The sequence below is a fragment of the Elephas maximus genome, chromosome X (genome assembly GCF_024166365.1).
Source record: "Elephas maximus indicus isolate mEleMax1 chromosome X, mEleMax1 primary haplotype, whole genome shotgun sequence".
Lineage (NCBI taxonomy): Eukaryota > Metazoa > Chordata > Mammalia > Proboscidea > Elephantidae > Elephas > Elephas maximus.
In genome coordinates, this window is record NC_064846.1 from 161,685,624 (window position 1) to 161,710,851 (window position 25,228).

Sequence of the window (25,228 nt, forward strand, 5' to 3'; positions counted from 1 at the left end):
ACAAAGGCAAAAGTTCCCAGGAAAGTCATACCAGCCCTGCTTCCTGCCACGCTATACAACACATCCTGGTGAGGATCCAACTTTTCAAACGCAAGTTTGGGTTCCCATACTAATTAAAGTAGACAGGCTGCTGTTGATATATCTCACAAAAGGGGAGTCACGGTTCCTTAGCACAGTGTTGGGACTTGGGGTCTGAAACAGGCAGCTGGATTCCTACCGCTCTCTGCTTGGATTAAAGTAATTTCTGTTCTGCCTGCTCTCTGGAATATCTTCATCCTGTTTTGATTAATAGAAAAAAACCTTTACATCTTTAGAGGTCAGTTAAATCAATGTAGTTGCATCCTCTGCTTTCTTAAAACATTTTCAGAATTCAGGTTTTTTTTTTTTAATTTTAGAATGATCAATAGTACTACTTATACCTATTATTTACCTACTGGTCAGCAACCATCTATCCATCAGCTCCGTAACTCCAGTTCTTAGTCCAATGTCTGGCAAACATTAGGTGCTTAACAAATGCTAATCAGATTAATAAACGAATCACCTCTCGGGCAAGTATGAGGAAATGAGATTACGTCCCCGGACCAATTTTGCTTTTAATAATCTCACATTTTGTGTGAAGCATATTCGCCCTGGCTCACAATTGGAATTTTAGGTGGCTCGCCCGGCCCTCCCCACCTCTCCCACGGTCACCAGCCAGCCACTTTTCTCCTCCTGGGGTCTGTCCCTCTCTCTTCACCATCCTGAGGACTGGTATGGGTCCCAGCCGGCCAGGAGGCAGCAGGGTCCCCGCTCCGCCGGCCCTCCCCGGGTGCCCCTTCCCCCTGCCATCTCGCGCCGCCCACTGCCACGCCCTCGCCGTGGGCGAGATCACCTGTCCCTCCTCCGCCACCGCCTCCTCGGGTACCCTTTCGCCCCCCTCGACTCCCCCTCCGCCGCCGCCTCCCCAAGCCCTCCCCTTCCCCGCTCCTCCCACCCCTCGTGTATATAGTAAAAGGCCAGGCGCCGCACGCAGCACACACTCGCTCGGACACAGCGCACACACACTCACGCACCATCGGCGGCGGCGGCGGCGAAGACAGCGGCTCTGTGACAGCGGCGACGGCGGCTCCCAGCCCGGCGCACCCCCTTCAGGCGGGCGGTGGCGAGGCCAGTCCCGAGAGCTCCGGCACCCGCGACCAGCCCGCGGCTTCCTGGAGGCGGCGGCCGCGATCGAGGTAGCGGCCGCGGCGCCCCCGCGCGGGTCAGGCTCCCCGCCCTCCGGCCGGACCTGCCAGCGGCGGCGGGGTGCAAACGGGGCTGGGCGCGCCCGCGGCCCGGCCGGGGAGGGGCCTGCTCGGGGGCAGGACGCGGCCGGGCCAGCGCCGGGCCGGCGGGGCGGGACGCGGGCCGAGCGCCACCGCAGAAGCCCGGGCCCGCTCCGACCCCGGTTCGGGCGCCGCGCGCTGGCCGGGCGGACAGGGGAGGGGGCGCGGGCGGGCCAGCCGGCAGGGGCCCGGAGTGGGTCGCGCCTCCACCCGCGCGGCCACCGCACCCGGCCCGGCGCACCCGGCGCCTTCCAGGCCCTTCGAAAGATGGATCCTGTTGACGTATCTGGCGGCCCTGGCGAGCCGGGTGGAAAGTTGGCTTTTGCCAGATCGCGCTGGGCTCGTCTTTGTGCAGCGCGGCCAGCCCCGCAGCCCCCCGGAGCCGGGTGAGTGCGCGCCGGCGCCCGGGGGCCCGCGTCCGGTGCCCAGCCCGGGTGGCCGCGTCGGCTCGGGCTTTCTGCCATGTTAGGCACTGAGCGGCGTTGTCGCTGCGTTTTTGCGAGCGTCTCGGCGGTGCCTTTGCCCGCGCGGCGAGTTCACGGCTGCTTCCCGCGGTGGCTGTTTCGGGGTTGGGGTTGTGCTCTGAGTGTTTGCTTGTTTGCCGTTTCAAGCCCGACTATTGTTCCGGGGAAGCTCCGCCTGGGTGGGGAAATGGCATCCCATCACAGTTGCTGGCGAGGGGCAGAAATGTTGCCAAACAGCTGCTGCTTTGTGTTTCCGTCTCAGAAGTCCCTGGAGTAGGTTTGGGGTAGGACGGATGGATGGCGAGAGGGATGGGGCCAGGAGGAAGAAGGTGGCTTTGGCAGAGAGAATTGTCACCCACCCCATGGCACGCAGTCAGCCTCCCTTTCTGCCTGCCAAACTTTTATGAATATTTCTTTTGTGGCAGGGGCAAGCGTAATGAATTTAGCCCAGTTTTGCAGGGAGAAGCCACCCGGCTTCAACAATGGTTTGAGAACTTAATCAATGAGAAAGGCAGGGGGAGGAGGAGGAGGCGCGGACACTATATCGGGGAGGTGGCTGCTGCTTGCAGAGGCAGGTAGGGGAGAGGTGGGCAGGGTAGGGCGCAGCGCCTGGGTGGCCGCGCTCCGGGAACTGTTGGTGGCTCTTACCTGTCCCCGCTCGAACTGCCCGCCTGGGGCCCCCATTTTCTGCTCTGCCCACAACTGGGCGATGGGGCTGGCAGGGCGGCTTGCGGCAGTGCGCGGCTGGCCCCCCTCATCTGGCGTTTTGAAGGATGTGTAAATATTTTGCTGAGGATAAGTGACATCAACAGAATGATATTCCGCAGAGCCCGGGTGTGCAGCGATGATAAATAGATACGGCCAAACAAAGTTTTGATAGCCGCGTATTCTCATGGCTCGCTCTGTTTCGTTTGGGTTCTTTGTTTCTGTTGATTTAGCATTATCTCGCGTCCTCTGGTGTGATCCCTTTATTTAGCTGGTTCTTGAAAGCTTCTCTTTAGAACTGAGAGAAAAGCAGCCAGCAGGGAGAAAATAATTCGTCACTTCGCTTAGAATTGGGCAAGGTTTTCTCTGCTTTTCTCAGGGAGTCTTGCCCACTGTTTTCTACATGTCTTTCTTTCGCCTTTTGAGTCATCAGAATTATTTGCTAATTGACCAAGAGACTTCTGATAACTTTGAAAATGTAGCGTGAATGTGCCTTTGTTACAGGAGAGGGGTGGTGGCATGGCAGCGGACACTTGCGAGGCTAGTGGGCGGGGAGCCGCTGACCAGAGCAGTGTTGTGCTCCCACCCGTTGGGTTTCTTTCCTCCACGTCTTCTCGAATGTGATCACGGGGAGCTCTACCACTTTCAGAAGCCAGGATTGGGCTTGGAGGCACAGAGTCAGCCCAGTTTCTCTGCCTCTGAGAAACTCAAAGAGAAGCTACCCACCCTTATACACCACAGACACACACACACAGAGAGTATCCTGGGATTGGGCTTCTCCCTCCTGACAGATGCCCACTAGGGGCATCACCGAGGCTCCTCAGGCACTGTCACCCAAGCCAGACTGGAACTTGGGGTGCTAGCTGCTTTGGCACTAGCTCACAGGACCTTTTAACTACTCAGGGGTTCCTTTATATATGCAAAGAAGCCCTGGCCTTCCAGGAGTGCAGTTTGGCCCAGAAACACCTGCCCATCTCAGGAGCAAATGAGCAAACCATTTTCCAGGTGATGCCAGTTCCCAGTGTAAGAACGTGGTGGTGGGGAGTTGGGCAAGAACTGTAAAATAAACAAATAAATAAAGGAACCTGGAAAACAGAGCCATCGAGACAGGGCCATCTGAAATGCAAGAGAGAAAAAGCTGGAAGGTGTTGCTGGGAGTGCTGTAGTGCCAGAGGACAGAGAACTCTCGGTCTAATCACCTGACAGCTAAAGACAGGACCGGCCTCCTCTAATCCATTTGACCCGGGATGGAGAAGAAAGATCTCCACATACAGCATACAGCGTGTGCTGAAACTACAAGAAGAAAATAACAAGTGCCTATTTCTGGCTCCTCCCCAAACCCTAGATTTGGGAGGGGAGGGTAGTTGTTGCCAGGCATTTCACACGTGGGAAACCTTCACAGCTTCCCTGTGATTGAGGCATTTGTTTACAGATAAGGAAACTGAGGCTCTGAGAAATTTCCAGTCATGTGTCAGATTTCCGACTTTGGTGGTTATGATTTAAAGGGGGCAACATGTCCCTCGGTCCCTCCCCTAAGTTCCTTATTTATTTCTCCCAATGGTCAGAGTTCTCAGCCCCTATCCATTCATAAAATATGGTACCCACCTGTGAGCTAGCCCACTTACCCATGGTACATGCTTGTATGCTAAGTAGATAGATCCAAGAAGGTCCCTAACTATTTAAGATGAAAAAATTGTGCCTTTTCATCTCAGAATCCCCAACACCCAACTGTTGCTTAATCAATGAGTGACTAAATAATGTGGCTGGTGGTGTGAAGGGTGGTGGGGAGGGAGCTATATAAATCATTGCTGGGAAGACCTGGCAGAGAGAAATTCAGAGATTGGTATGTTTGGTTGGAGACTCAAAGTTCCTGGTTTCATGCTCCAGTTCTAGTCCTTGGTGGTTCCATGCTGACAAAAACCCAAAAACCAAACCCATTGCTGTCAATCAACTCCAACTCATAGTGACCCTATAGGACAGAGTAGAACTCTTCCGCAGGGTTTTCAGGGAGCAGCTGGTGGATTCAAACTGCCCACCCTTAGGTTGGCATCCAAGCTCTTAACCACTGCACCACCAGGGCTCCATGCTGACAAGCCCTGATTTAATCCTTAGAACATCCCTGTGAGATGGACAATATCATTCCCATCTTGTAGATGAGGAAACTGAGGCTCAGACAGGTTAAGTAATGAGCCAGAGGTCCATGGTGGGACCAAGGAGTGGGTGAGGTGTTTTTGGCTCAACCATCTCAAATAAATAAACACTCAAAAGCAAAATTAGGTGGGGACTTGCTGTGCAAATGAATTGTCAACCCAAGTGCCTTAGCCCAGATGGTGGCCTTTAACCCTCTAGAAATTTTGGAGCTACCGGTGGAGCCAGGGTCCAAATCCTGGTGTTTCTGACTTGGCTGCCTCCCTAATCAGAATATGTGGGGACCTGAGAGAAAGAGGCTTTCCAGGAGGGGAAAGATGGCTAATTGCATTTTCCCATGCACAAAAGCCTGTGTGGAATTCTGAATTATGCTTGATTTGGGGATCAGGGTGACATCCTTGCTTTAAAGTTGGCAGCACTTGTCTTTGGAGAGTGCCTCTGATTACCACTTCTCCCTCCCCCCTGATCAGCTGCTGGGGTTCCCAGCATCTCCTTCTTTCAGGACTCAAGGCCCCTCGTTTGTGGCTAACAATTCTTGATGAGCCTCTGGAGTCTCCAGCTCCCTCATGCTCTGATGGCAGCTGGTGAGGAGGTGGTCTTGGTGGCCACGTTAGTGCTTGTGAATTTCACACACAACCCTCCTTCTCTCTCCAGCCAAACACACACACACATGAACACACATGCACGCACAGACCCAGGCGCACGTAATTTGATCATATTTCTGTATCTGCTTCAGCAAATTAGATTGCAAACCCAGAATTGTTATTGAAGGAAGGTACGTGACTTTGGTGATCCTCTGGCCCAGCCCCTGCCCTGAGAACTGAGAACAGCTAAGATGGAGGCAGCTCAATGAACAGATGCCTTGAGTAGTAATGATACTCACTGGTGTTTCCATTACCCACAAGGTTAGGCGTGGTCTCTGGGTTAGGCGTGGTCTCTGGGCCTTACACACACACACACGCACGCACGCACGCACGCACGCACACACACACCATTTTAATCTCTACTAAAGGCTCCTAGAACATTCCAATTTCTTTTTCTGCTGGAATTATTAATTCCAATAATTCTATTACAGAATTTGGGAACACATCTTGCTCACACCCAGAGGCATAGCTATGGAGAATAGCGCCTATGGCAAGCACTGAAGTTGCACCCCTGCAGGGGCACAGCGAGGGTAATGAGCACCCAGGGGCAGTCTCTAAGTTGCGTGCCCCCACAATTTGAGCACCCAGGGGCAGTCTCTAAATTGTGCCCTCCCATTCGAACACCCAGGGGTAATCTCTATATCGCGTCCCCCCCTCAATTTCAAGAAGAATAGAACTTGATGGCGACGTGTCAGCAGAAACACCGTCTCCCTCTTGTCCAGCTGCCTCAATCAGGCGCCTTTATATTTGTGGTGCCTCGGAATGTCATTCTGCGCCTCGCCTGGTCATTCCGCGCCTCGTCTGATGCCTCCTTCAAATTGCAGCTGGGGGCAAGTGCACCCCTTTGTGCCCCCCTCCAATGCCTCTGTGTCTACCGTGCTTGAGGAAGGATGTTGGGTCATACTGGGTTAAAAGAAACTGCTCGGTGGCGCCCCCCCACCAGTGGCTCCCAGGGAACATGCCATACTTTAGGTATGCCTCTGCTGAGTTATACCTATCACTCCTCTTCCCAAAAGCTTTTTTGGTCTTTCAGTACAGTACTGCCTAATAGAACTTTCTATGATGATGGTAATGTTCTGTATCTGCACTGTCCAATACAGTAGGCACTGGACACAGGTAGCTATTGGGTGCTTGAAATGTGGCTAGTCCAGATTAAGATGTGGCACAACGGTTAAGCACTGGCTGCTAACCGAAAGGTTGGTGGTTTGAACACACCCAGTGGCTCTGCAGGAGGAAGACTGGGCGATCTGCTCCCATAAAGATTATAGCCTAGAAAACCTTATGGGGCAGTTCTGCTCTGTCACACGGGGTTGCTGTGAGTCGGAATGGACTCAATGGTACCCAACAACAACAATAATATAAGTATAAAATGTACACTGGCTTGCTTTAAAAAAAAAAACTCATTATTACTTTTTTATTGATTACATGGTAAAATGATAATGTTTTGAATATATTGGGCTAAATAAATATTGGATTAAAATGAATTTCACTTTTTTTAATGTGGCTGCTAGAGACTGTGACTTACATGTCTATTTCTATTGGACAGCACTGCTCTAGAGCAAACTATCCACATGGCATCGCCTTGTAGCACTTTAGAGTGTGTCAGGGGCATAAATGTAGATAGCAAGCTTCGGCTGACTCTGTAGCCACAACAGCCTGGCATCAGGTGACTTTGATGAAAACGAGAGCAATAAAATAAATACAAGTTCTGTGAGGGAGAAAGAAAGCCCAATTTCACATACCCAAGGTGCTGTAGACGAGGAAACCTGACCAAAGGAAGTTTCCAGAGGCTGGGGGGAAGGATTTCAGCTGGCACTGTGGTATTGTTACAGCCATGGCTGGGCATTTCTGGACTCCTCCCTAGGCGCTGGGTATGCCATGAATAGATGCAAAGGGATAGAATAATGAACTTGGGACTGTGGTGATTTATAGGTCAGGCGCCTGTGGCTCTGGCTCCTGAGGGGCTGCCCCCACAGGGGACCCTTGGCTGACCTCCTCGGACTCCTCGGAAGGAGCTGGTTTTGTTTCCCATGCCAGAAGCAGACTGTTTACTGGAGCACAGGAAGAAGCCGACATTCTGGTGAAAAATAATTCATTAACAGCCAGGGTATTACCAGTTCCCTGGAAAAGCTTCTCCAGCTGCAGTGTAGCAACTGTTCTTTTTCAGCAGCAGACTCAGGCTTCGCTGGCAGCTAAGACTGGGTGCGTTGGGGTGTTTTTTGTTGTTGTTGCCTTTGTATGTGTGGCCACTTTCGCCTTCTAATTCAGAGAAAGGGACGGTGGCCTGGAAGGGTCGAAATGGTGTAGCTGTCAGCCATTCTTTCCTTTGTGGCTAAGCCTGGAAGCTCTAGGCTGACTCTAGGAACATAGGTTTTTCCTGATCAAAGCCTATTCCTGAACTAGGGGCACTGCAGAGCCATATAGCTAAAGGAATTTTACCGAATCTCAGCACCTGTCCTTAAGACCTTCTGAAAGCAGTTGGCTGCAGGAACTCCCTTCTCCTCTCCCACACACACACCAGGCAGACTGTCCTGTCTCGACTGTGTGGAATTCTTTTGCTTACTATTAATTGGCACAGTGGGCCCAAAGTATGTGATTCGTCATCCGAGTTTGAGGGCATTTGAAGAGCCAGGCAGGCATAACCAAGAGAATGGGCTGGATGTTTTGCACACTAAAGAATGACTGAATCTACAGGAAATAAAACAGAATGATTCAGAAAGCTTTTTATGCACTGGAAAAATCTTAAAAAAGGGAGGGGGGAGGTTTTTGTTTGCTTGTTTGTTTTTTAATGCCTTGTGCTCAGAAGTGTGTAGAGACTAGCAAGAAATAAGAAAGAATGGCATTTCCTTTAGTTTGTTTTTTTTTTTTTAAACTCTAATTGCCGGTTAAGTAAGATACAGTGTATTGATTTTGGTTTTGAATGGAACATAACTAGATAAACACTTGACTTTATGAGATATTAATTTCCATCCATTTAGACTGATGAAATCTGCATTTAAAACACACAGTACCTCCCCCCACCATCGTCACAGTATTTCTTTAATGTCCCTAGATTGAGACTGAGAGCCTGTTTTATTTATGTGGAAATGGAGTAAATATGTCCTTAGTCAACATATATGTAAACCCACCATAGATTTCAAAGAAAGTGGAGTCTTCTCCCTTTGATAACTGCCAAAAATGTGTGTTCAAGGCCAAACATAATTTGGCTTTATATAGAGCAGGGTTTCTCTACTTTGGCCCTATTGACATTTTGGGTGGGATCACTCTTTGTTTTGGGGGACTGTCCTGTACACTGTAGGATATTGAGTGGCATCCCTGGCCTCTACCTGCTAGATGCCTGTATAATCCCCCACCCCCCAGTACGACAACCAAAAATGTCTCCTGGCATTGCCAAATGTCCCCTGGGAGGCACAATCACCCCTGGTTGAGAACCACTGGTTTAGACCAAAATTTCATAAGTAATTTGTAGTTTTCAGAAAATTCAATTTGAAATAATAAAACAGACACAATTTCCCCCTCTGACTTTTAGATACAATTCATGGGGTGATAAATTAACCGTTGAAAGTGGGTCATGTGTCTGATTTAATTCTAAGGTTGGCGAAAGGGTCTATAAGATTGTATAAGCATGGATTTTTTTTAAAGGCAGACAATTAAATACACCATAGGTAATATGGGAGCACGTGATAATAACTGGCAGCTTCTCTGGTTTTTCATAAAGAGAACAGGTTTATTCCTCCCTAATTTCTTTTTCATATGCACCTGATTCCAGGCCTGACTTCAGAGCCACCAAGCTGTCTTCCTCCCCCTCCACCCCTCCCCACTGTCCTTGCTCTGGTGGCATCTTAAGCTGGAGCCAATTAATTTAGCCCTTTAGTGTACCTGTGAGAGCTTGGCTTGGAACAGTGTAATAGACCCATTTCAGATTGTGGCAGCCCTTTTACCCACCACTGATTTTCTAACTTATCCAGCACTGTTGAGAGAAGGTCAACATTGGGTAGAGGGAGCATTTTTCAAAATTATTGGATGTTGAAATTCAGGTGGTTCCCACCAACCCTCCCAAATTTTTTCCTCATGCACAGTTCTGTTTCCTTGTAGCAATTCTGCCTGGGAAACTCCTCCAGGGAAAATAACAGCAGCAGGGCCCCTTCAGGCAGCTAGAACCTGGTCATGCCCACAGTCGGGAGCCACAGATGAAATGTTACCACCAGGACATGCCCAGGGCGATTTTCCTTCTGATGGTCCCTTGGTAGGCTAGACAGAAGGATTATACCTTATACAGGGAAGGTGTCATGGGATGAACCCTGCCCTGCCAATCTCTAGGGGTGGAATGGGCGCTTGGGGGCTATATGAGCAAGTGTTCAGTACAGAACAAGTGCTCAGTACAGAAATCAATGGAGGCCACTTTATTTTACAGCCATGCAATATCTAGAGGAGGTCAGCATGTCATGTTTAGAGGGATTCCTCAGCAAGCTTAGGAAAGGTGGACAGGTCAGCAAGCTTAGGAAAGGTGGACAGGTGAGCACGTAGGGCTTTGTTAAGCCAGCACTCTACCTTCCCTGATGAGGTGGAGCCTCGCTGGAGGAGTGGTTTGAGTCTTCCTGGTCGTTGTGAAGGGAGAGGCAGTGCGCTGGCAGGAATCCACAGTGTGCTGGGGCCAGGCGGATAAATAATTGATTTGCAGCATGTGACACTTGGTCATTCTAAGTTACCAGCCCCTTGCAGGCCAGGATTCGGGTGATGGTTGCAACACTGAGAGAGGAAACGGGATCATAAATCTGGGTTTTGGAGGCCAGTTTTGTGGTGCAGAGGCCACTGGGGCCGCCGCTGTGTGCTGCCGAAGCAAACAGACAGGTCCGAGTGGTATGTTGTTCCTCAAAATAATGGCAATGGAAATGGCTGTGAAAAACATTTAGACCCTTGTCATAAAAATGCAAACAGTCTTCCTGCTATAGGGAAAAGCTAAATAAACTCTATTGCAGCTGTATTAAGTAGAAACAGATTTGAAATTCAGGTTTTTTTTTTTCTTTCCCTGAGACACTTATTTATAGCAGGTTGGGCAAAGGCTGCCACTATCTTTCGCGACTCCGGAAGACTGTTTTCCAGATGGTCCTTGCTGTTTTTCTCTTTATTAAGCTTAGCTGTAACACAGCCTCCCTTGGAAAGGTTCATAGAAACTGGTGGGTTTTTTTTTTTTTTTTCCAGATTACAATGGCCATTGATTGGCTAACAAATCAATGAAGGGGAATGGATTGAGCTTGTGCCGATGAATTTTCTTTTGCATTTTATAAATAAGAAAAATGTCCAGGAAGGCTCAAAATAGGTGTGCTCTTTTGATTAGCTACACCAAGCTTTGAAAAACATACAGGCTAAAATTTTTTAATTAGTTCACGTTTAAATTAAAAAAAAATAATGCCCTTCTGCTCAAATTCTGCAATGTTACTGTTTCCTTTCCAACATCTAAACAATGTCCAGATACATTTCAGATTGAGCAATTAACTCTGGCTGCAATTTCCTTTCATAAAAAAAAGTCACTAACTCACTGAACTAAATATAAAGTTATCGAATGTGAAAATATCTATCTGAGCCCATTTGTCCCAGGATCCTTTGTAGCTAGCTTATCCCTTGCATTTTAAGAAGGTTCGAACAGACCACTTCTGCCCTGCCCTTCCACGGCAGACACACCCACACCAGAAACCTCAAGCTTTATTTTTACTCTTAGGAACTAGGCAGCTAGCTTTGGGACATCAAGGCTGAAGCTTACAGCCCAAACCACACGGGAAACCATTTTGGAATGTCACATAAACCACTGGTTCCCACAGCCCAGGCTTGTGGACCACTGCCTGGATGGAACAGACATTTCTACCCGTTCACAGTGAAATGGGAGAAAAATGAAAACATCTTTTTTAAAAAAAGCAAAACCTTTTCCATGTTACAGAACTACCCTTTATTCTAAAACTGGCCTTTCCCACTGTTCTTGGTGTTGAAGTCTCTTTTATGAATGACCATGGTAGTGGATGGCATTTGTATTTGAACATCTTTATCTGACAAAGTAGAAAGTTGTTCAACTCCTATTGGATCCTCCCCCACTTTGTAAGCAATGTTACTGGTCCATGCCATTAGAAAGTCTGGGCTTCCCCCAAGAGGCCTGAGTGGACCAGGAAGGGGAGTCTCTGTTATGATTCCTAAACTGGAAAAACCAACCTAGGAGGAGTCCTGGAACTGTTGCCCTGAGTCCCTTACTCAGACTCGTCTGAATCCGATTCCTCACGCACAGAGAGCTGGGTGTGTCCAAAGCCCACGGGCAGGGTGGAATTGCTTCTTCAGAGGAGCTTGAAGGGCTCAGAGTGGCCTCTTGGGCATTAATGTCTGAGCTTTCATCCTCAACGCTGAGACCCCTTTATCCGTGGCTCCCGGCGTCAAATCAACTGCCGGTTCACGTGAGCTCCACCCACCTTCATCCTCTGGGTCTCTCACCTTCATTCTTTCTTCAACCCTGCCCATCACTCACTCCCTTGAGTGCAGACCTCAAAATGGCTCACATGGGTGTTTTCCCAGCCTCCTAGCTGCTCTTCCTGACTCCTACTGTTCCTCCTCCAGCTACTGTTCCCCACCCCTGCATCAGCTTCTTCTTGCTAAAGCATCTCTCTAGGGCCATCTCTCTAGCGCCAGAACATTCAGTAACTCCCTGTTTCCTAATTAATCAGAATAAAACTCCACATATGAAGCCTTTTCCCCATTTTTCCAGCTCCGTTCTCCCCCTCCTGTTCGCCATTTATAGTCTAGTCTGGCGTTCAGTAGGGAATCATGGAAGGTCTCTGGGTTGTGCAGTTGCTCTGGGCTGGGTTTTGTTTTCTTCTATGGAGGGAGGTTTACAATAGGATTGAAAGATTTTTGTGGGTCTTTCTAGATGAAGAAAACCGAAGCTTCAAGTCTAATGTAAGACCTTCCTAGGAATTGTGGTATTAGTGGTTAAAGAAAAGGAAAACCTTGAGCAAAGCGAGGCTTTCTAGCTTCAAGAATTGTTGTCTTGCTACACGTCTCTTGCACACCGCTTTTGGATTACAATGTCACCTTTCTGGCCTGCTGGCAGATGGGTATGGCTTTAGAATGGCATTGCTGGCTTGCCCTGCTGAAAATAGAGCCACTTACAGAAGCTCTGAAATTTGCAATCAAAATGGAGTGGAAGGAGTCCATCCTAGACAATCTGGACTGTGCATTCCATCAGAAAACATCTCCAATGACTGCTCATAAAATCATAACAGCAGCAATATTACCTATAACTTATCGAGCTCGTGCTATAGGTGGGGCCGCCGTACCAGGTGATTTACATAGACTGTTTTATTTCCAGCTCCATAACAATCGTATGAGATAGGTGTCTATTATGAGCTCCATTATACAGGGGAGGAACCAGAGGCTTAGAGAGGTAATTTACCCAGAGTCACACAGCTTATAGGAGATAGAACTGGGGTTCTATACAACTTGGCTCAGTAGAACTTTCTATGATGCTAGAAATGGCCTGTGCTGTCCAATATGGTAACCCCTAGCTACCTGTAGCTGCTGAGTGCTGGAAACGTGACTGAGGCCTGCAATTATTTATTTATTTATTTATTTTTCAAATATAAATGACTACATGTGGCTAGTGGCCACTGTTGCCCAGCACAGCTCTAGAGTAGGCTTCTGCACCATTCCACTCCTCTGTTCGTTGCTTTATTTGTACCTGTCCTTAACGCCCACTGGTTTTATATCTCTCCTCCACCCTCCCAACCCAAAACTGCTGAGCTCCTCCCTTTCTCAAGAGTTATGCAGACTAGTGGTTTTCAAACTTTCATATGCACCAAAATCACTTGGAGGGCATGTTTAAATACAGATTCTTGGACCCTACCCACGGTTTATGACTCACAAGGTCTGGGGTGAGGCCTGAGAATTTGGGAAGGCTGATGCTGCTGGTCTTTGGACCTTTATTGTTGTTGTTGTTGCGTGCCGTCGAGCTGATTCCAACTCATAGTGACCCTATGGCACAAAGTAGAACTGCTCCATAGGGTTTCCAAGCTGTAATGTTTACGGGAAGGAGCCCTGCTGGCGAAGCAGTTAAGTGCTCAGCTGCTAACTAAAAGGTCGGTGGTTGGAATCCACCAGCGGCTCTGCAGGAGAAAAGACCTGGCGATCTGTTCCCTTAAAAATTACAGCCTAGGAAACCCAATGGGACAGTTCTACTCTGTCCTATAGGGTCGTTATGAGGTGGAATCAACTTGACGGCAACGGGTTTTGTTTTCATTGGTTTAATCTTTACGAAGCAGATCGCCAGGTCTTCCATGGGAGCTGTGGCTGGGTGGGTTTGAACCGCCAGCCATTCAGTTAGCAACTGAGCACTTAACCTTTGCACCACCAGGACTCATAATACCTGCATTTTGAAGTACAGCTGTTGCCTCCTGTTCCTCAGAGAGCAGGGTCACTGGCTCAGATCAGCTGGGAGAAGCTTCCTTCCTGCTGCTTTCCTGGGGAGATGTCCGTCTTCCAGTCCCAGCTTTATTCAGGCTACGAGGGTTAGGTGTGGTCACTCCCTTGGCAGTTGTTCTTTACTACATTTATTTTAATGTGGGGCTCCTTGGAAGGGGATGGAGAGCCAGGTGGGGTGGAAGTGGAAGCACAGTCTGGAGGAGTTGCCTGACCGTCCTGGTTATTGGGGAACAGCATGGACAGAGAGACTCATCTTCTCTCCGACCTGCTGTTCTCTGTAATTAAAGGGGGACAGAACAGACAACTAGTAACGAAAACAATGAAATGAGTGAGGCAAGCGGAGAATGAAGCTGGGCTTCCCTCTCATTTTCTTCAGCCTAAGTGAAGTCTTTGTCCATGAGGGTGGCAAGAAGCCAGGTGGTATGGGGCAGGATTGGAGGCGAGGACATGAGAGTGGCAAGGGGACAAAGGAAGACCTGGAAAGGGGACTGTGATGGTGGCCGCTGTGACTATTGATCTAGATTTCAGCAGTGCTGAAAATGTTCTTGTTAAAAAAAAAATACACGTGTTAAGAAGTAGCTGAGAAGGGTCCTCGTGAGAGTCGCTATTAAGCTATTTTTCTTATGAGTGTTTGTAAAATAAAAGAGTAATGTGGAAGTCGTCTTTTTTCGAAGTGTGCACAAGTCAGTATTTTTTCCTATAGAATGTCAGCTTCCCCCCCACCCCACACCCCGAGCAAGAATCATGCATCTTGTGTGTGTGTGTGTGATTTGGTCTGAAACCAGTGTTCATTCACTTAAGCACTCAGCCCTTCCTAAAGCTCACTCTAACCCCAAGCTATACTGATTCAACTGGCCTTGGCTCCTGGCCATGTACTCTATAGTACTTGGATGCCGATAATAAGTTTAATTTAAAAAAATGCAAATGTCACCTGATTTGCCTGTTTCCAGAAGCAAGTCTTCAAAGGGCATGAGCTCAAGACCTCATGTCTGTTGTTACAGGACTTCTGGCCTCATTAACTGGTGGGGAAATGTCAAATTCTTGTGCTTTGAGTACTTCCACCTTCCTACCATTTAGCTCTGTGCCATCTACCCACTAAAGGAGCTGGGCAAATATGAGCACGTCAGTGGATCCCCACACCCCCGTCCCTCTCATCTCTGTCACCATCACTCATCACCTTCTTCTAGTCAACTGGACACGATCTCAGCTCCATTTTGGATATTTAGAACATGAGGCTCTTCATCCACCATCCACACAGGATCTTCTTTCCTTCCTTGACACCTATTGTTTGCCACCTCCCTCCGTGGTGGACAATACCAAATGCTCCACCCTTATCCTTCTTCCCTTTGTATCACTTCTGTGGAAGGGAATGAAGAACTCCAAGTTCTGCAAATCCAAGATGGAATTGAAGCACCAAGCCAGGAATTTAATATGTGTGATCTCACTTAAATCACACAGTAATCTTTTGAAACAGATATTTTCATTTGCAGACAAGGAGACTGAGGTAGCAAAAGGTTAAGCACTGTGGGAGGGCAGGTTATGAGAGATGAACAGGAAAGGTGGGCAGAGGCCAGACCATGAGGGGTCTTGTCAGTCTTGATAAAGAGCTTGAACTTCATCCTGAACAGTTTTGAGGAGGCCAGTGACATTATCAAATTTATGTTTGATTTTTTCCCCCCAGTGGAGAATGAGTGGGCAGGGGAAAGCTGGGGGAAGGAAGACTGAAAAGCTGTGCGGCAGGGGTGGCGGTGGATGGGGAGGGAAGTGGCTGAATTCTCAACATATTGAAGAAGACGACTCTGGGGGACTTGGTAATGGCTGGCGTTGTTGTTGTTAGTTGCCACCAAGTCGATTTCAACTTGTAGTGACCCCATGTGACAGAGTCGAACTGCCCCATAGGGTTTCCTAGGCTGTAGTCTTTGTGAGAGCATATCATCGGGTCTTTCTCCCACAGAGCTGCTGGGTGGGTTTGAACCACCGACCTTTGGTTGTTGTTGTTAAGGTCCAATTCATAGCGACCCTATGTACAACAGAGCGAAACACTGCTCAGATCTGCGCCATCCTCACAATTGTTGCTATGTTTGAACCCATTGTTGGAGCCACTGTATCAGTCCATCTTGTTGAGGATCTTCCTCTTTTTTTGCTGACCCTCTACTTTACCAAGCATGATACCCTTCTCCAGGGACTAGTCCCTCCTGATAACATGTCCAAAATACGGGAGATGAAGTCTCGCCATCCTCGCTTCTAAGGAGTATTCTGGGTGTACTTCTTTCAAGACAGACTTGTTCGTTCTTCTGGAAGTCCACGGAATATTCAATATTTTTCACCAACGCCATAATTCAAATGCATGAATTCTTCTTTGGTCTTCTTCACTCATTGTCCAGCTTTCGCATGCATATGAGGCAATTGAAAATACCATGGCTTGGGTCGTTTGCACCTTAGTCCTCAAGGTGACATCTTTGCTTTTTAACACTTTAAAGAGGTTTTTTGCAGCAGATTTGCCCAGTGCAATATGTTGTTTGATTTCTTGACTATTGCATCCATGGGCATTGATCCAAATAAAAAGAGATCCTTGACAACATCAGTCTTTTCTCCATTTATCATGATGTTGCTTATTGGCCCAGTTGTGAGGATTTTGGTTTTCTTTTGTTGCTGTTGTTGAGACTATACATAGCAAAACATACACCAATTCAACAGTTTCTACATGAACAGTTTAGTGACATTGATTACACTCTTTGAGTTGTACTACCATTCTCACCCTCTTTTTCTGAGTTGTTGCTCCATCATTAACACAAACTCACTGCCCCCTATGGTTCCTGTCTAATCTTTCAAGTTGCTGTTGCCAATTTGATCCCGTATAGATAGTTCTTAAAAGAGCATGATGCTCAAGGCAGACCTTTTTCACTAGTTACACTAAACTAAGGATTTTTGCTTTCTTCATGTTGCAGTATAATCCATACTGAAGGTGTAATCTGTACCTTTTGGTTAGCCACCAATCACTTAACCATTTATGCCACCAGAGCTAAACACCCTGGTTTCACTCTTTTGGGTCCCTTAGTGGTTTCTCTCTTTTGGGCCCCTTGGTGGGCCTGGGAACTCTGGAGGGGGAAGAGAGTGGGTACCTGTGCCCCATTCTTCCTGACCAGCCATGGATGGCAGAGCCCAGGCTAGGTGAGTGGTCAAAAAATCTTGACACAGGCCCATGTAATCCTCTGAGCCCCAGGTTACAAAGGAGATGCAATGAAAATAAATGGGTGGGTCAGAGAGCCCTTTAAAACCACTCTGGGAAAACATGGATAGACCTAGCCAACAGCGAGGAGTACCTTCAGTCAGCAGCCCCTGGTAGTCGTAATCCTACTGGTTCCTGCCTTGATTGGCCCCAGCAGGGGTGGGGTGAGGTAGGGGGCAGTTAGGCCTGCCAGTAGGGTGACAAACTGTCCTGTTTTAGTAGGGATTGAAGGGATTCCTGGGACATGGGACTTAGAGTTTTAAAACTAGGACAGTCCTGGGCAAACTGGGACAAGTTAGCCACCCTCCCTGCCAGGTGAGGTGTTGCATGGACAGCTTGGCTAATTGGGGCCAATAGCATTGGAAGTTCAGTTCAGCCTGGAAACTTGGTATGAGGATGCCACTACTAAGCAGACTAGGAGCTTGGGAATAGGAAACACAAGAACATATCCCAAGCCCTTTAAATTGCTCTTCTTGTTCTGAATGAAATGCTTCTCTTAAAATAGACTGAGAACTCCATTCTGCTTTCCTAGAAATTAGATTGAGCCATCTTCCTTGTTGTCCTGCCCATCTCAGGTCTTACCCAGACATTTTAGGTGAATGAACACATTCTTTGGTCCTGCTGGAAGCTGAGCCTTACAAGTCCTTAACCAGACATGGAATTATTTTAAACTGGGTCCTGGGTGAGAAAATTGTCTTTATATAATGCGTTCTGGCATCCATGGCTAGAAAAGACTTAACTTTTTCTTTAAGGGCAGCAAAAATGCAGAGTAATTTGTAGGAGTAGACCATTCAGATCTTAATTTGCAAAATGACTATGTTGTTGTTGTGTGCTACCAAGTCGATTCTGACTTATAGCAACCCTATAGGACAGAGTAGAGCTGCCCCACAGGGTTTCGTAGGCAGTAACCTTTACAGGAGCAGACCGCCAGGTCTTTTCTGCCATAGAGCTACCGGTGGATTTGAACCACTGACCTTTTGGTTAGTGACCAAGCACTTAACCATTGCATCACCAGGGCTTCTTGAAGTAACTATAAAACAACAACAAAAAAAAACCAAACCCATTGCCGTCAAGTCGATGTTGACTCATAGCGACCCTATAGGACTGAGAACTGCCCCATAGGGTTTCCAAGGAGCAACTGGTGGATTCGAACTGCTGACCTTTTGGTTAGCAGCTGAGGTTTAACCATGTAACTCTTTTGAAGCCAAATCGCAATTTTTTAAGTCTTCAGAAACTTCCCGTCCTCTCTCCCATCCCCAGCTATTTCTTTTGCAAAATAAACTTCAATAAATGGAAATCAAAGGGACAGAGGAGCACTTAGAATAGGAAGCTAGTGAAATGGAAATGCAGAGTGAAGCAGTGAGTAAGGTGACTCAGTCATCTGAGAACACTGGTGACAAAGGAAAAGGACTCAGTTTTCATTCTTGTGGTGGCATCTGACTGAACACACAGCAGTGGGAATAAGGATGGTAGTCTAGGCGGAATTCAGTGCAGGGGAAAAAAAGAGAAAGGAAAACGTAAAGCCAGGTGTGAGAAAGCAAGAATGAGATGCCTTTGGCCACATGGCTCGGATAGGGAAGGAGCAAGAAAGGCCCCAACAATATTGTTGTTGTTAGGTGCCAGGGAGTCAGCTCCGACTCATAGCAACCCCATGTACAACAGAACATGGCAATTGGTATGTTCAAGTCCAGTGTTGTGCCCACTGTATCAGTCCATCTCATTAAGGGTTTCCTCCACCTTCTCTGGCCCTCTGCTTTACCACACAGGAGGTCCTCTAGTGATCAGTCCCCCCCGCCTCCCAATGATGTAAATCAGCACCTCAGACGATATTCTGTACTCTATAGGATTTTCATTGGCTAATTTTCAGAAGTGGATCTCCAGACCTTTCTTCCGAGTCTGTCTTAGTCTGGAAGGTCCACTGAAAAAACCTGCCTACCATGTGTGACCCTGCTGGTGTTTGAAATACTGATGGCATAGCTTCCAGCAACACACGAGCCATAACAGCACAGCAAACTGACAGGCAGGCGATGTCCTGAAAGGAGCCTAAGAGTGAAAATGAGCTTTGTCACTTATTTGTGACCTTCTATATCCCTGTAGGAGGAATGGCCTTCTGTATCCCTGTAGGAAGAATGGGTACTAGCTGTAGGAAAATTGCCTACAGTATATTCTTTCCAAAGCATAAAGGCATGGTGGATAAACGTTTAAATAATAGTCTCCGCATTTAAAAAAAGTTTTCTATTTCACGTACCCTTTAAATAGGCCTGAATTTTTAAGCAGTAGGGGGATATGGCTTAGTCTTTTCTTGGTGTGTTTGATTTTTAAAGCTAACTGTATGGATGGCGGAAGTCCTAAAAATTATAAAAGATTTTTATTTTAGCATTTCTGTCTAAAATCCTAACATACTTTCAGAAAAGTAAGTGCACATGTTATACATAAGTGTACAGCTTGAAGACATTTCACAAACAGCACATGGAGGTAGACACAGACCACATGAGCCCCCAGAAGCCCCTGCTCTTCATTACCCCTCCCCAAGGGTAACCACTGTCACCAAAGTTCATCAACCATAGCCTAGTTTATCTGTATAAACTTCATTACTCCTCACCAAGAGTAACGCCTGCCATTACCCCTCACCAAGGGTAACCACCATCTTTCAACAGCATAGATCAATTGTGTCTCACATAGGAGTGTTTTTTTTAACATTTATTTTATTTTCAGTGAAAACACACACAGCAAGATATACACCTATTCAACAGTTTCTACATGTACAGTTCACTGACATAGATTCTTCACGTTGTATCATCGTTCTTGTTATCTCTACCCAAATGATTTCACCACTATTACGATTCATTGCCCCCTCAACTTCCCATCTATGCTTTAGAGTTACTGTTGTCAGTTTGATCTCATATAGATAATTCTTTAAAACAATGCAATGCCGAAGGTAATCATTCTTTACTAATTGAGCCAAAGTGTTGCTTGGTTTAACGATGACTTCAGGGGATAATTTTGGTTCAAGGTTTAAAGATTATCTCAGGGTATTAGATTCAGGAATTCTCCCAGTCTCAGTGGGTCCAGGAAGTCTGGATTCCGTAAAAATTTGAAATTCTCTTCCATATTTTCTCCCCCTTTGATCAGGATCCCATCTACTGAGACCCTGATCAAAACATTCAGTAATGGTTGCTGGGCACCATTCAGTACTTCTGGTCTCATGGAAAAGGAGGCAGTAGTTCATGGAGGCAGTTAGACCTGCAGCCCAGTTTCTCCTCCGATTCCCCACAGAGGAGTTTTTGTAATTGTAGCTTTGTGTGGGAGTACCAAAAAAAAAAAAAAAAACACCTTATAATTCTTTGTGGTTGGAGGGGGCAGAAGTTTTTAATGGTTTCATTGCTCTAGCTGCTCTGCATTAGGCCTTGTGGAACAGGAAGTTTTCAGGCTGTGTCTTTGCTGGGGGAGTGTTTGGGGCAGAATGATGCCCAGGCTGCAAGTCAGTCACCTGCTGTTGGCACCGCTTTGGCCAAAGGCAGCCACCACGTTTGTCCTATCTTATCTTATGAAAGCCTCTGGCAGATCTTGCAAAAACGTATGTCTGGAAACCCTGAGGAATGAGGGTAGAACAACAAAATGGCCGCGAGTCCCCAGAATGTATTGGCCTTCTGGAAAGGAAAGCCGGGCACAGCTACTAAAACATCATATCCAACAGGAACAGTTTTCTCCAACTTCCCAATGAGAGTGTGATTGATTACTTTAGCTCCCTTATAGGTTTTGTTGTCTTTTTCGATGTGTATTTTGTCCCCTTTTCTTTTTGCTTCAGGAGGCAAACAGTACGAACTCGGGAATAAAGCTGTGGAACATACATCGTAATGTATCTGGAACGGCATCAGAAAAGGACTTACTTGTTCTCCTGGGCTGTGTAATGCCGAGTGATTGAATGCTCGCCAAGCTGTCAGTTTTATGAAACAAATTCCCTAACCCCCTTGGCCCAGAGCTTTGCTCAGCCTGAGATGGAAAAGAAATAACTTTTAATAGAAAACTCATTGCTAAAATCTAAGATAAGATTTCAGAGTGACTTCTCTCGTAAGAATAAAATGAAATATTAAAGAAAGAATTTGATGGGGGACATTTAGGGAACCTTATTTCTGAGTTCTTGGTTAACAAACTATGCTAATAAAAATATTTAGACTTTTGTCATGCATAATGCCTTTTTATTCCTGGTGAACGGGTCTGTTTGTATACACAGATGTTTCCTGTGGCCCTTCTATCATTGCTCCTACTTTTTCTGAAACAATATTTCTAGCAGGAAACAGAATCTTAGGCTAAGAACCTAAGCTTCTCACAGACCCTGGTAGTTTGAATAAGGGTATTTTCGTGTCTAGGTTTGACACTGGGGGCGGGAGGATGGGCGTCTTCTTTTATTCTAAAACATGGAAAATACCTTTAATGAAAAGAAAATGCAATGGATCCCCTCTATTGAGACATTCCTAGACCATTCTTCCTTGGCTTCTAGATTATACCTGACCGATGATGAATCCAGGCACATTCCTTGCTGAGGGCCTGGATGGCTTTTCTGTTTCCTTTCTCACTGTCAAAGCAGCTGTGAGGAATGCCTGCCGTCTCCCACAAACCTGAGGTGTGCTCAGATTTGTCCAAAGCACTGTTCTCACCAAGCTGCCGTTTCCTTTCCAGCACCCGGAGCACTGTGGTCGGACAGCTCAGCGGTGCGGTTGCTCTGCCACTCCTAGGGGTGCATGGAAATAAACTAAAAATTAAATCCAGAGGAGAGTGTGCGGAGGAAGGAAATGGGCTTTTACACGGCAACACTTTTCCAAAAAAAATGGTGAACCTGTCATAATCAAAAAATGGTTCAATGCCCTCATGAAAAATTAAGCTTCAGGATTCAGTCCCTAATAGCTCAGTTATGAGTACTTGTTTTCCTTTGGTGGCTATTCCCGTGAGTGAATTACGAGCTCATTGGGCAGTGTGTTGAGATAAGATGTCATTTGGTGTCAGAATAGGGGTGAGGCATCACCCTGTCTGCCTGACTGGCCAGTTACCACCCAAATGCCAGGGGAGGAAGGGATGGAGCCTAAGGAAGCCTCATGTTTTGATTCTTTAGGGTTCTCCTTTCTTTAACTTTTTAGTCAAATTTGTTTCTGTATGATTATCAAAGTGATGCATACTTATATTAGAAAATGTAGCCCGGAGGTCGTGGTCCCCAGACCTTCTGTTAGCCCAAGACTGGAACCATTCCCAAAGCCAACTCTTCAGACAGTGATTAGACTGGACTATAAGATAGATAATGAAACTGGTGAGGAGTGAGCTTCTTGGCTTGAGTAGACACCTGAGACTATGTGGGCAGCTCTGTCTGGAGGGGAGATGAGAGGGCAGAGGGGGACAGAGCTGGCTGAATGGACACAGGGAATACAGGGTGGAGAGAAGGAGTGTGCTGTCTCATTAAGGGGAGAGCCACTAGGAGCATATAGCATATATAGTGTATATAAATTTTTGTATGAAAGACTGACTTGATTTGTAAACTTTCAGTTAAAGCACACAAAAAAAATTTACAAATCAGGCAACGTGACAAGAAGAGAGTAAATGTCATTTGTAATCCTGCCACCCAGAGGTCACCACCATCAACTGTATTGGTTCCAGTCCTTAGAGTCTTTTCTTCCTATACTTATACCATTTATCTTCTTCAGGAGTTTGGAGGGTAAATTCTACAAGTCAGTGTCTTCTGGTGAGTAAATTGATTTTTTCAAAGACTCCTTTAATTGCTTTTCTCAAATTACCAACATCGTGAATGAAAAGGTATCTGTGTTATTCCCTCTTATTTGTGACTAACAATCTTGACACGGTTCCTTTCCCTCTTCCACTCTCCCCCTCCTCCGCCTTGTTCCCCAGCACCTAGAACAGCCTCTGGCACCCAGCAGTTCCTTAATAAATGTCATTGGATAAATGAATGAAGGATGGCAGCTTGTCCTCACATTCCTTCCAGGAGGTGAGCATTGACCCCTGGGGCCAACCTCTTGCCACCATGCTTTGCTGAGTCTCCCTAGGTGTCTTTTTAAAGTCATAGGTCCCCCACTGTCAGCTGGGTCTGCTCTCCCTGATGCTCTGGGTAGGGAGGCAATGGAGGGTGGTGGTAAAAAGTGCCCAGTCTTTGGAGTCAAACAAACGAAATTCCCAAGTCTGCTGATAACTACCTAGTGGGGAAAAGCACCTTGATCTCTCTGGGCTCCATCTATAAAGTGAGCAGCAGTGCCATCCTGGCAGGTTGGGTGACAGGGATGCACAATGCCTGGCACAGAGCAGGGATCCAACATCTGTAGTGCTAGCATTTTGCCCGCTTCTCTTTTCAATGACAGCATAAATCAAGAGCCCTGGGGGCCTCAGAACATTGCCTCCCTCTTCTCATTTCCAGTTGTTTCATCTCATGAGCGTAAGAGGATTTCTGATGAGTTATTTATTTCCAGCTTCTATGCCAGGTAAATCAGAGAAGTGGCGAAGAATTGAGTGGCCTTTCTAATAGCCTTTCTTGTGCTTCCATTGCCATGGCACTGCCATTGTGCATCCTTGTCACCCATCCCGCCATGGCATGTGCTCTCGCTGCAGCAGGTGTCTGGCTGGCTACATTGTGGTTGTGTGTTCACAGATCTGGCTTCTCCACCGTGCAGTGAAGGTGCTTTCCATCTGGGTGCCCTCAGTCCAGGATCCATAGTGATTCTGATGGAGGAGCCATTCGATAGATATTTATTGGATGAATGAGTGAACAAATGAATGAATCAAGAAATAGTAACACATTGTACATATCTTGCTCACACACACAGGTGGGACTTCTGTAATCTCCTGGATCACAGACGCAAACCCTGCTGTAGGTTTAAATCTCTAGCCCTCTGAATCTATAATGCAAGCCCCTGCCAGAGAGACATGTAAGTATTGGTTCTGCAAAGTTCCAGCTGAAGGAAAAAAATTATGTTTCCTCTTAGTTCCCATCATTCAGCCCATGGCTTCACTGGCTAACATAGGAGGCTCTTTAGGGGAAGATGAGTGACATCGTGCCCACAGTACAGCTTCGTGTCTGCAGCTCTTAGTTTGAGTTATATGCATGCTGGCATCTCTTTCAGACAGAATCTGATGAGTTGGCATCTATTTTTGACAGCATCTCAGATCTTGTGAAAGTCAGAGCTGGGGCTGGTGCTGTTTTTTAGTACTATCTCAGATGGTGGCGGGGCAACCTTGATAATAAGAAAGAGGCTTCAAAAGATGTCTTCTTCGAGATCTTCTGGAAAACGAAAAGTTTAGCGAAGACGAGCTTCTGAACTTCCCAGAGCAAAGGCTTCCTTCGGCACCTGCTTTTTGCAGACTAGACACTGACACACACATGCACAGTCACTGAGGGGGTTTCTTCCGTTAATTCAGTGTGGCAGCAATTGCTGGTTAGTCCCCAAATCTGTTTTCTTCATCTTCCTGGGCATCCAACCACTACTCTCCCAGCCTCCCTTTCAGTTTTACACATGGTCAAGTGACTGAGTTATGGCCGATGGGATGTGAGTGGAAATGATGTGTGCACCGCTGGTCCAATCATAAAATCTCCCAGGCATTGTTCCTTTATGCTTTTGTTCTCTTCCACTGTGTCATGGATTGAATTATATCCCCCCAAAAATATGTGTATTAACTTAGGCCATGATTCCCACTATCGTGTGGCTGTCCTCCATTTCGTGATTGTAATTTTATGTTAAAGAGGATCAGGGTGGGATTGTAACACGGTTCTTACTAAGGTCATATCCCTGATCTAGTGTAAAGGGAGTTTCCCTGGGGTGTGGCCTGTACCACCTTTTATCTTAGAAGAGGTAAAAGGAAAGGGAAGCAAGCAGAGAGTCGGGGACCTCATACCACCAAGAAAGAAGCACCAGGAGCAGAGCGCGTCCTTTGGACCTGGGGTTCCTGCGCCTGAGAAGCTCCTCAACCAGGGGAAGTTTAATGAGAAAGACCTTCCTCTAGAGCCGACAGAGAGAGAGAGCCTTCCCCTGAAGCTGATGCCCTGAATTTGGACTTGTAACCTACTAGACTGTGAGAAAATAAATTTCTCTTTGTTAAAGCTATCCACTTGTGGTATTTCTGTTATAGCAGCACTAGATGACCAAGACACACTAGCTGTCTGGAATGGAGAAAAACCCCAGAGTGATTTGGAAGTCATGGTTAAAGATGATAGAGCCTCCTCTGCCTGGGGAGGGTAACTGAATTGCCTGCAACAGAACTTTCTGACTTGGAACTCCCACCCTA

The 25,228-nt window shown here is 46.9% G+C and overlaps 1 protein-coding gene across 2 annotated transcripts in view; it reads left to right on the top strand.

Moving 5' to 3' along the window:
- Positions 1-984: 984 nt before the first annotated feature.
- Positions 985-25,228, top strand: part of RAI2 (retinoic acid induced 2) — a 79,489-nt gene continuing 55,245 nt past the window's right edge. The window contains exon 1 of one of the 2 annotated variants that reach the window (XM_049872098.1): positions 985-1,214. The gene's annotated coding sequence lies outside the window, so the exon portion shown is untranslated. Of the gene's footprint in view, positions 1,215-1,406; positions 1,691-25,228 lie in introns of those variants that run through there. The other variant, XM_049872097.1, reaches the window with a different exon arrangement.